Source organism: Ursus arctos, unplaced genomic scaffold, assembly GCF_023065955.2.
Source record: "Ursus arctos isolate Adak ecotype North America unplaced genomic scaffold, UrsArc2.0 scaffold_17, whole genome shotgun sequence".
Lineage (NCBI taxonomy): Eukaryota > Metazoa > Chordata > Mammalia > Carnivora > Ursidae > Ursus > Ursus arctos.
Window position 1 is genome coordinate 22,650,183 of NW_026622841.1, and position 10,935 is coordinate 22,661,117.

General features: G+C 38.6%; 1 long non-coding RNA gene across 2 annotated transcripts; it reads right to left on the reverse strand.

Annotated features, from left to right (window-relative positions):
* Window positions 1–2,289: 2,289 nt before the first annotated feature.
* On the reverse strand, window positions 2,290–10,706 carry LOC113253425 (uncharacterized). 2 transcript variants are annotated; one of them, XR_007189906.2, is made up of 3 exons: window positions 9,858–10,706; window positions 5,520–5,617; window positions 2,290–4,776 (listed from the first exon to the last, which is right to left on the reverse strand). It is a non-coding gene; the product is annotated as an uncharacterized LOC113253425 (long non-coding RNA). The 2 variants fall into 2 exon arrangements; XR_008959690.1 differs by lacking the exon at window positions 9,858–10,706 and having other exon boundaries at window positions 5,520–7,066.
* Window positions 10,707–10,935: the final 229 nt, after the last annotated feature.

Genomic DNA, 10,935 nt, shown 5'->3' on the forward strand with positions numbered 1-10,935 from the left:
AATTGAATTATATTATAAAATACAATTTTACAAAAAATTTTTAAGAAAAAATTAATCTTATGAAAAAAATGTTAAGAAGAAGAATGAAAGTATTAGGAAGTTTTTTTTGTTTGTTTTTGTTTCTGTGTTTTCCAACTAGGAATCATTCATATTCCCTCAAGGACCAGTGTCCTGTGGGAGAAGGTTTAGCAGAGAGATTTACAATTAAGCACTAAGTGTGAGAGGAACCAGCCAATAGGCTGCCTGGAAAATTAGGCTCATCTACCTCCCTAAAGCTAAGACTGAGAGGGTTGCAAAGCTGAGGAAGACGATCAATAGGGATAGTGAGAAACACCAAATCTGAGAAGAGCCACCAAAGAGGCTACCAATGATCATGAAATCCAAAAATATGCATCCCAGACTTGCTCTGACTGCGGCTCTCCCCACTAATGGCATCACTGTCATTCTGATTGCTCAGGTCAAAACCATGGAGCCAGCTGGCACTGTCCTCAAAAATATGTCCTCAATCCTACTGCATCTTATTACTCTGCTACTATCTGTGCCTCCCACAGAAAATTCTCAGCACCTTTGAACACGTCCTCTCTTTGCTTAAAACCCAGCAATGGCTTCCATTCCAACAAAGTGAGGCTAAAGTCCTTAAAATGGCCCACAAAGCTTTGGCATCATCTGCTCCCAACTTAGACCTTCACTCTAGATATGTTGCTCTTTCTGGCTCGTTCTTCCCCCACATTTTCTCTTGGCTAACTTCCTAACCTACAAGTCTTTGCTCAGACATCTCCTTCTCTATTAGGCCTACCCTGACACCCAATTTAAAACTGCACCATGCCCCAGGACCTTGCAGTCCATACTGTCCTTACTCTGTTCCATTCATTTCTTTTTTATGGTATGACCACCTTCTAACATACTATGTAATTTATGTATCACATTTTTTGTTTGTATCACACACACACCCTTATAAAATGTGTAAGTCCTCAGGAACAGAGATCTTTCTTTTGTTCACTAATGCATTCCAGATACTTTCAAGCACCTGGGATATGGTAGAAGCTAAATTATTATCTTTTGAATGAATGAATAAATGACTCCATGTTTTATCTGTCAAGAAACTGAGGCAAGACAGGATAAGCAATTCGTCAAGATGAAAAGTAGGAAACTCCCCTTTGTTTGGTTCATGTTTCCCATTTCTCCAGAAGACATATTCTGTGGGTTAGAACTTGGTAGAGAAGCTAAGTTTTGAATGGATGAAACTCCAAAGTTAGGAAAATCAACATTACACAATAAATTTTAAAGACAGGCAGATAATTAGAGTTAGAGTAGAATACAAGAGAGTGAAGAATCCTCCTGGATGCTATCATCCAAAATAAGGGCAAAAATTAAAGAAGAATGTAATTGTTTACATGTTCATCCATCAAACTTGCTTACATAATTGGAATATTTCTTAAACATAAACTTATAATGTATTAAAATCATGTTTTTTACTTGCAACATGATTGTTTAATCCAACTTCCTTTACTGCTTTATAGAGACATTTTCTTTAGCATCTAGCAACTAATATTTACATACTTATTCCAGATTCATTTCAGTATTTTTTCTTTCTTGTCTACACCTTGTATTTCACTTCCTTCTTTAGTTTTCTCATTTTATCTTCTATCAATTTTTACTATTTTATGTATTTTATGTGATATCTGCCACAGGTTATCTTTGTGGTAACTTAGCTTGGCTCTTTGGTTAGCTAATTAAACTCCTCCCACATTTTTCAACATTTTGGTGCCTGTATGTCACTTTTTCTGACTGTACTTTTTTGTGATAACTGCTCCTTTATAGTGAGACTTCTAAGCCAGTTTGATATAAATTTGGAGATCAATTCTGCTGATTTCTCTTTTATTTTGAAACCAGAAATTTCTTATTGAGATGGTCTTTCCTTTTGGGTTTTGAACTTTCTGTTTATATATAAATTCCATCTAAATATTCTTCCTTTCCAATCCGCATGTCTTTTGTTTCTTTCTCTTGCTTTATTGCTCTGATTAAAATTCCCAGTACTATGGTGAACAAGAACATGAAGAGTAGATATCTTTGCCTTGTTCTCAATCTTAGGGCAAAAGCATTTGGTCTTTCACCATTCAGTATAATGTTAGCTATTGGGTTTTTGGTAGATTTTCTTTATCAAGTTGAGGAAATGTCCCCCTATGCCTAGTTTTCTGAGAGTTTTTATCACAAATGAGTATTGAATTTTGTGATATGCTTTTTCTGCATCAATTGAGAGGATAATAAGATATTTCTTTAGACTGTTGATATGGTAGATTATATTTATTGGCTTTTTAATTGAGATATAATTAACATACAACATAATGCACACATTTAAAGCGTACAATTCCATGGCTTTTAATATATCCCCAAGATTTTAAACCATCACCACTAATTCCAAAACATTTCATCACCCCGAAAAGAAACTCCATACCCTTTCAGCAGTCACCACCTTTCTCCCCACCCCCTAGTCCTTGGCAGCTGCTAATTTGCTTTCTGATTTTATGTATTTGCCTATTCTGGATATTCATATGAATGGAATCATACAATATGTGGCCTCTTGTGACTGATTTCTTTCACGTAATGTTTTCAAGGCTCATCTGTGTTGTAGCATATATCAGTACTTCATTCATTTTTATGGCTGAATAGTATTCTATTGGACGGATATAGCATATTTTGTTTATCCATTCACCGGTTGATAATATTTGGGTTGTTTCCACTTTTTTGTCATTATGAAAAATGCTGCAATGAACATTCCTGGCAAGTTTTTCTAAGAACATATGTTTTCCATTGATGAACTTTTAAATATTGAACCAGCTTTAAATATCTGAAGTAAATTCCACTTGGTGGTGATGTACGTACGCTTCTTTTTATATGTTGCTAGGTTTGATTTGATAAAATTTTATTGAGATTTTTGTGTCTATATTCATGAGAGATTTTGGTCTGTAGTTTTATTTTGTTTTCCTTGCATTGTCTTTGTCTGGTTTTAGTATCATCATAAAATGACTGTGATTCCTTCCTCTTCTATTTTTTGGAAGAGACTGTACAAAATTGGTCTTAATTCCTCTTTAAATATTTTGTAGAATTCTCCAGTGAAACCATCTGGTTCTGGAGATTTCTTTTTCAGAAGCATTTCAATTACAAACTCAATTTTCTTACCAAGACACAGACTCTTAACTATAGAGAGCAAACTGTTGGTTACTAGTGGGTAGGTGGAGGGATGGGTTAAATAGGTGATGGGGATTAAAAAGTGCACTTGTGGGGCTCTGGGTGGTTCAGTCAGTTAAGCATCTGCCTTCAGCTCAGGTCAGGATCCCAGGGTCCTGAGACTGAGCCCCACATCAGGCTCCCCGCGCAGTGAGGAGCCTGCTTCTCCCTTTCCCTCTGCCACTCCCCCTGCTTGTGCTCTCTCTCTCTCTGTCAAATAAATAAATACAATCTTTAAAAAAAATAAAAAATAAAAAAAATAAAGAGTGCACTTGTCATGATGAGTACCAAGTATTGTATGGAAGTGTTGAATCACTAAATTGTATACCTGAAACTAATATTACACCATATGTTAACTAACTGGAATTTAAATAAAAACTAAAGTTCCATTTTCTTAATCGTTATAGGATATTCAAATTGTCTATTTCATGTCGGTTAGTAGTTTGTGATTTTTGAGGAGTTGGCTCGTTTCTTTTAAGTTGTCAGATTTATGAACATAACAATGTTTGTAGTATTCTCCTTTTATTCTCTTAATGGCTTCAGGATCTCTAGTGATATCCACTGTTTCATTGTTAATATTGTTGATCTGTGTCTCCTCTCTTATCTTAGTCAGTCTTGCTAAAAGGGTATCAATTTTATTTGGGTTTATTTTGCTCTTCTTTTATTTTTCGTAGATATGCACTTGGGTTACTGATTTGAGATCTTTCCTCTTTTCTAACAAAAGCATTTCATGCCATAAATTACTCTTGGCTCTGCTTTAGCTGTGTCCCCAAATTTTGAAATATTGTATTTTCATTTTCATTCCATTCAGTGTATTTTTTTAAATTTCCCTTGAGACTTCCTCATTGATCCATGTATTATTTAAAAGTGTGTCATATAATTTCCATGTATTTCAAAAATTTTTTGTTCTCTTTCCGTTATTGATGTCTAGTTTGATTCTATTATCGTCAGAGAGCATACTCTATATGATTTCAATTTTTCTAAATTTGTTGAGATTCGTTTCACAGCTCAGGATATGGTCTGTGTACTATATCCATATCCACAAAAAGAACATGGGCAATTGACAAAAACGTGTATTCTGCTGTGGTGGGGTAGAATATTCTATAAATATCAATTAGATCCCTCTTGGCTGATTGTATTATTCAGCTCTTCTACATTTTTTTCTGATTTTTTTGTCTAACAGTTTGAGCAGTTGCTGATAAAGGGCTGTTGGAGGCCCCAAATATAATTGTGGATTTGTCTAATTCTCCTTTCAGCTTTACCAGGTTTTCTGTTTTGCATATATTTTGAAGCTCTGTTGGTTGGTGCGTGCACTTTGAGGATTGCTGTGTCACTTAGTGGATTGCTCCTTGTGTAAATAAATACTATCAGATTCCAGGGGCACCTGGGTAGCTCAGTCGGTTAGGCGTCTGACTCTTGGTTTCGACTCAGGTCACGATCTTGGGGTCATGGGATGGAGACCCTTGTCAGGCTCCATGCTTTTCATGGATCCTGCTTGGGGTTCTCTCCCTCTGCCTCTTCCCCAGCTCATGCTCATTCTCTCTCTCTCTAAAAAAAATAAATAAAATCTTAATATATATATTATATATATATAATATATATATTATATATATATAATATATATATTATATATATTGTATATATATAATATATATAATATATAATATATATTAGGTTCCATTCTACAGGTGGGAACATCCCAGGCAGTTTGTGACCAAAGCATATCAGTATTCAAACTAAATATTGTCGATGTGCAAAACAGGTTTAAAAACGTTTTTAATAAATTTTATTTTTTAAATCAGTTTTAGGTCACCACAAAACTGAGCAGAAAGTACAGAGAGTTCCGATATATGCCCTGACTCTACACACACATGGCTTCAGCCTCTATCATCCTCGCCAGAGTGGTACATTTCTTACAACTGGTGAACCTGCATTGACACATCACTATCACTAAAGCCTATATATAGTTCACATTAGAGTTCACTCTTGGTATTGTATATTTTATGGGTCTTGATATATGTATAACGACATATATCCACTATTATAGTTACATACAGAATAGTTTCACTGCCCTAAAAATCCTCTGGGCTTCTCCTACTTATCTCTCTCCCTTCCCCTTAACCCCTGGTACCACTGATCATTTTACTATTTCCTTACAAACCAGATGTTTCTAACCTGGCCTTTTATAGTAGTTAAAATAGGTTAACTGCTGTAACAAATGTACACAGAGATATATAATATGTCAAACTCAACAAAAATATTTTCCCTCTCATATAAGCCTTATATCTTACCTCTCACACACTTCTATCTGATTGGAGGGCGCCTCTCCTCTACATGGTAATCCAGACTCCTTTCGTCTTGTGGCTTCGACATCTTTAACATGTGGCTTCTATGGGCATCATACTCATTGACATCACAGATGTGAAAGGAATGCAAAAGATAATATGTAAGGGATTTTTAAGGGTTTGGTCTGGAAATGGTGTAAAAGTCAATCTTACGGCAACTCCCAACGGCAGTGGAGGCCAGGAAATATAGGCTAGTTGTGTGCTCAGGAAGAAGGAAAAACCGGCTTAGTGACCAGCTGGCCAGTCTGTGCCACAGCTCTATGGAACCTAAAGGGGTCCCTGGATAGACTTTAGGGGGTTGCTTGAGCGTTCAGAAGATATATGCAAAATGTTCCCTTTGATTACACTTTCCTAGGGAAAGGGAAGGACTAGCCCTGACCGTATGAATTAGGAGAGCATGCTGGGAGAAGCTGAATTTAAGCTGAGGCTTAACAATAGGTAGAGAGAGAGGAGGTTGAGATAGAAGGTAAGGGGAATCTGGGCACAAAAACATCACAAGCAGAGGCACAAAGATGGGAGATTATAATGTGTGTTTGAAAAATGGCCAAAAGCTCAGACTAGCTGAAGGATTGAGTCAGCAAGTTGATACTGGCTCGTCTATGTGCCAGGACCTGGCTCTATAAGGGTGCAAACAGAGGAAGAGGGACACTTGAACAACTAGTTGTGGATAATACTGCTACAGACATGGAGGATGCAATGAGACCCTGCTGCAAGGGCACTCACCTTACCCCTGGAAGATTAGTGGAAGTGATATACAAGCTGAGCCCTGAAGGACAAGTCGGTGTTCGCTAAGAGTGGGCAGAGAAGAGCTGTATCCCAGGCCTGAAGGCATAATAAAGTATGTACAATATATACAGGAATGGCTGCTGGAAGGCCTCTGTGGTAGAGGCCAAGAATGCAAGAGGAAGAATAGCATGCAATCAGGCTAGGTAGGACTCAGATACAGAAGACCTTATAAAGTATGTTAACAAATCGGGATGCTATTCTAAGGACAACAAGGATTTTGAGCAAGGCAGTAGAAGCAGTAAACCTCAATTACAATCATTTCAGCTGCAGCTGGAAAATGGAAAATGAATTGGAGGACAGCGAGACTAGATATAAGAATACGGTTTGGGGACTATTGGGATAGTTCATGGTATAAATGATGGCCTTGACTATGGGAATGGTGGTAAAAATGCAGAATGATAGATGGATTTGAGAGTTGAGAGGTACGACCTCCAGGACTTAGTCTTCACTGGGTATGCAGGTTAAAGGAGAAGTCAAGAATGTCTACCAGGCTTTTGGTCAGAGGAACTGAGTAGATAGTGGTGATATTGAATACTAAGCTAAAAAGCAGATTTTTTTTAATGAACATCCTTAAATTAATTTTTTGAAGTTTTATTTATTTATTTTAGAGGGAGCAAGGGGGAGGGGCAGAGGGGGAGGAGAGAGAATCCCCAAGCAGACTCCCCACTAAGCACAAAGCCCAACAACATGGGGCTCAATCCCAGGACCCTGAGATCATGACGTGAGCCGAAATCAAGAGTCAAACACAACCAACTGAGCTGCCCTTAAAGAGTGGATTTTTTTTTTTTTTAAGATTTTATTTACTGATTTGTCGAGAGACAGAAAGCACAAGCAGGGGAAGCAGCAGGCATCAGCAAGGAACCCGATGCAGGACTCGATCTCAGGACCCTGGGATCATGCCTGAGCCGAAGACAGACACTTAACCGACTGAGCCACCCAGGCATCCCTAAAAAGTGGATTTTAACTGAGATTTCAGTTTGGAAATTTGAGCTTAAATTGGGGATGTACTTAAATTGTCAATTCCATAGAACTCAGAGAGGTCAGGAATGACAACCTAGATCTGGAAATTGTCAACAAGGTAACAGAAATCTCGGGAATGGATGAGATTTTAGGTAGAGAGTATGGAGTAAGCAGAGTGCTAGCCAAGACAGGTCCTTGCTGACTACCCAGGGGAGCAACAGGGACACAGAACCTGTGGAGAACAAGGCATGACTATAGAACCAGGACGGGAAGCATAAGGCAGGCCAAGGAAGACAGTGCTTCCCCCTCCCTTTTTTTAGAGGATGGGAGGGGTAGAGAAAGAGCAAGAGAGAGAATCCTAAGCAGGCTCCATGTCCAGCCTGACTCGGGGCTCAATCTCAGGACCCTAAAATCATGACCTGAGCTGAAATCAAGAGTTGATGCTTAACTGACTGAGCCACCCCAGCGCCCCAGGAAAGAGTGCTTTAAGGAGCAGTCAGTGGTGTCAAATCCTGTCTTGGAAAGGTTAAGCTGAGTAAGGATAAGCAGTGGATTCAGGGACAAGGTGAGGATAATTTCAAGGAAGCAGCAAGAGCCCATGGGTGCATTGCAGTGTGCCCTAAAGAAGGGGAGCAGATAGCTATTGGAGCAGAGGACTTGCAGAAGAAAGAGTGGTGACGGGTGTGTGTGTGTGTGTGTGTGTGTGTGTGTGCAAGGAACAGTTCCTGTTTGTTAATGTAGGAGAGATTTTTTTTTTTAATTTTATTTATTAATTTTGTCAGAGATATATATATAGAGAGAGAGAGAGAGAGCACAAGCAGGGGGAGTGGCAGGCAGAGGAAGAAGCAGGCTCCCCGCTGAGCAAGGAGCCCAATGCTGGACTCGATTCCAGGACCCTGGGATCATGACCTGAGCCGAAGGCAGACGCTTAACCGACTGAGCCACTCAGGTGTCCCAATGTAGCAGATTTAAATGTGTTTAGGTAACAATTGTGAGCACTTGAAAGAATGATACCAGCATGTGGAAGGCCTAGAATTTCAGGTAGGAGACTTGGTTCCTTGGTAATTAGGAGCCATTTCAAGCAGGACAACATGGTCATTGTCATGCTGTAGGAAGACTTATTTTGGAGCTGGGTATAATGCCTAGAGTACGTCTTACCCTAAAGAAACTTATCCTGCCTTAAAATGAAGCAAAGGTTTAGTTTGGGGTTCTAGATGAGGGTCTCAGTAGAATCTTTCAACGTGCTTTTGTGGGCACTTTTATGGCAGTCTTTAAGGCACTGCTTCAAAATTGTGGTCTAATAATCTGTTTACTTGCTAGGACCAACATCTTTGTTAAGCAACGTTTAGCTTGCCGTTGTTCCAATCTTAAAAACATTACAAGTAGACAGGTTTAAAAGGCTAGTTCAGGGGCGCCTGGGTGGCACGGCAGTTAAGCGTCTGCCTTCAGCTCAGGGCGTGATCCTGGCGTTCTGGGATCGAGCCCTGCATCAGGCTCCTCTGCTATGAGCCTGCTTCTTCCTCTCCCACTCCCCCTGCTTGTGTTCCCTCTCTCGCTGGCTGTCTCTATCTCCGTCGAATAAATAAATAAAATCTTTAAAAAAAAATAATAAATAAAAGGCTAGTTCAGCAGTTAGCCTGTGAGTTGATAAAATGTAGCCAACTCCATAGTTTTCTTTTTGTCCCGAGATCCTTAAAGCAACTCTTCTGCCCCAGTGTATCTACCTACGTCATAAACAGCAGCAGAGGAATGAAAGAGAAACCCTACCCAGGTACAAATTAGGGTGTTGTGTGGCTGGGGTAGAAAAGTTGGTGTTGTTAAATGAATTTAAATGGAAGAATCCCAAGCATATACTTAGAGCAAAAGCAAATCTTAAATTTGCTTCATAAACAAAATTTAATACAAGACAAATCTAGACCTAAATGGGAAGGTCCATGAGTTTCAATAACTCCTACCTTGTTCATAAATCACAATATTGATCAAGTATAAATTAATGCATGAATATATACATTAGCATATGGGAACTTATGAAACCTCATTTATTATGTGAGAATGAAGCAGAAAGCAATTTTTATATTAGGAACACCTAAGTTAAACCATTTAGCATTTTAAAAAAAACTTAGCTGAATGGATCTTTTATCTACATGAATCTATTCTTTACATCTCTCCCTCTCAAAAGAAAAATGTTTGGCAAACTATCACTCCCACTCTTCCTTTGGGTCCTTGGGAAGAGAACTTAAGACCAAGGTGTGAGCATTAAATGACAACTCATGAAAAGAGGTGGCAAAAGGAACTTCTGAGAATTTCATTTGTAATTCTACTACGTATTTCCTCCCAATGACCAGCGTATCCTGGGAGTGGCCATTGCATGTTTTGATTTTCTCCCTTGATGAGATTTGCTTTACTAGAAGAGCTACCCTTCAAATAATGGTTATTGTTTAAACTGAAATATCAGACAGCAAACATACAGCATTTGTACACTCTATCAGTAAATGTTGTTATACAAGCTATTCACTGGTACATTAGAAGTTTCAGTACCTTTGTTAAGATGTTGTGAAATAATATGTCCTTGGGGCATATCACAGAAAGGGTGTAGGTGTAGTAAATCCGTGAAAATTGTACCTAATTGGGAGGGTAGGGGAGAAAAAGATCATTTTTCAGTAGAGTTAATAGAAAATTCCTTCTGTAAACCCAAAACCACACCCTAGATCAGTGTTCTCAACCCTGGCTGAGCTTCAGAACCACCTATGTGGCTTTTGAAAAACATGTCCAGGTTCCCACTCCAAATTTCCCACTAACTCCAAATACCCAGGGTTTGCTTCTCCCTGCTCTGCATTTAGCTTTTTTTTTTTAAAAGCCCTTCTTGACTTTGCTGTGCATCCCCGGTTGAAATCCCTGCTCCAGAGCTTGTATCTACAAATAAGTTGTAGGAGAAGCAACACACAGGGTTATATGAGGTCTAGGGAAACCTTGGAATAACAGGAATGTTGTAGTGTTAGCTAAAATTCTCTAGGCCCTTGACTGAAGGGGTGGAGTAAATTGAAGTAAGGATTCCGCACGTGACTGGAAGGGCACAGACTAGAGAAAAAGAAGACAGTTTAGCTTCCTCTTGAACTACTGGCTTTGTAACATTCTAAACAATGTAGAAGAGTAGGAGCTCAATTAAAATTCACTCATGAGCTTGAGGCAGCAAGATATAATAAATAAATTCAATATAGAAAGGGTCCCAAGTTATAATTCAAAAATCAAGAGGTCTACAGCTGCTAGTGCGCAGGACTTGAAATATGGCTGGTATGAAGAGAAGCGAACTGAATTGAGATACGCTGAGTGTATTTCTGTAAATGTAAAATACACACCATTTTCAAAGACTGTGAAAAAACTATAAAATCCATCACTAATAATTTTATATTGATTGCATGTTGAAGCGATGTTTTAAATATATTGAATCAAGTCTATTAACTTTTTCTTAATTTTTCTAATGGGGCCAGTAGAAACCTTAAAACTACACCATGTTGCTCGCATTATAGATCTCTGTAGGGCAACGTGGGTTAAGATTACTGGGGAGACTAACTGGTACTAAAGCGGGGGTAGGGGTGGGGATTATGTCATAGCCTAA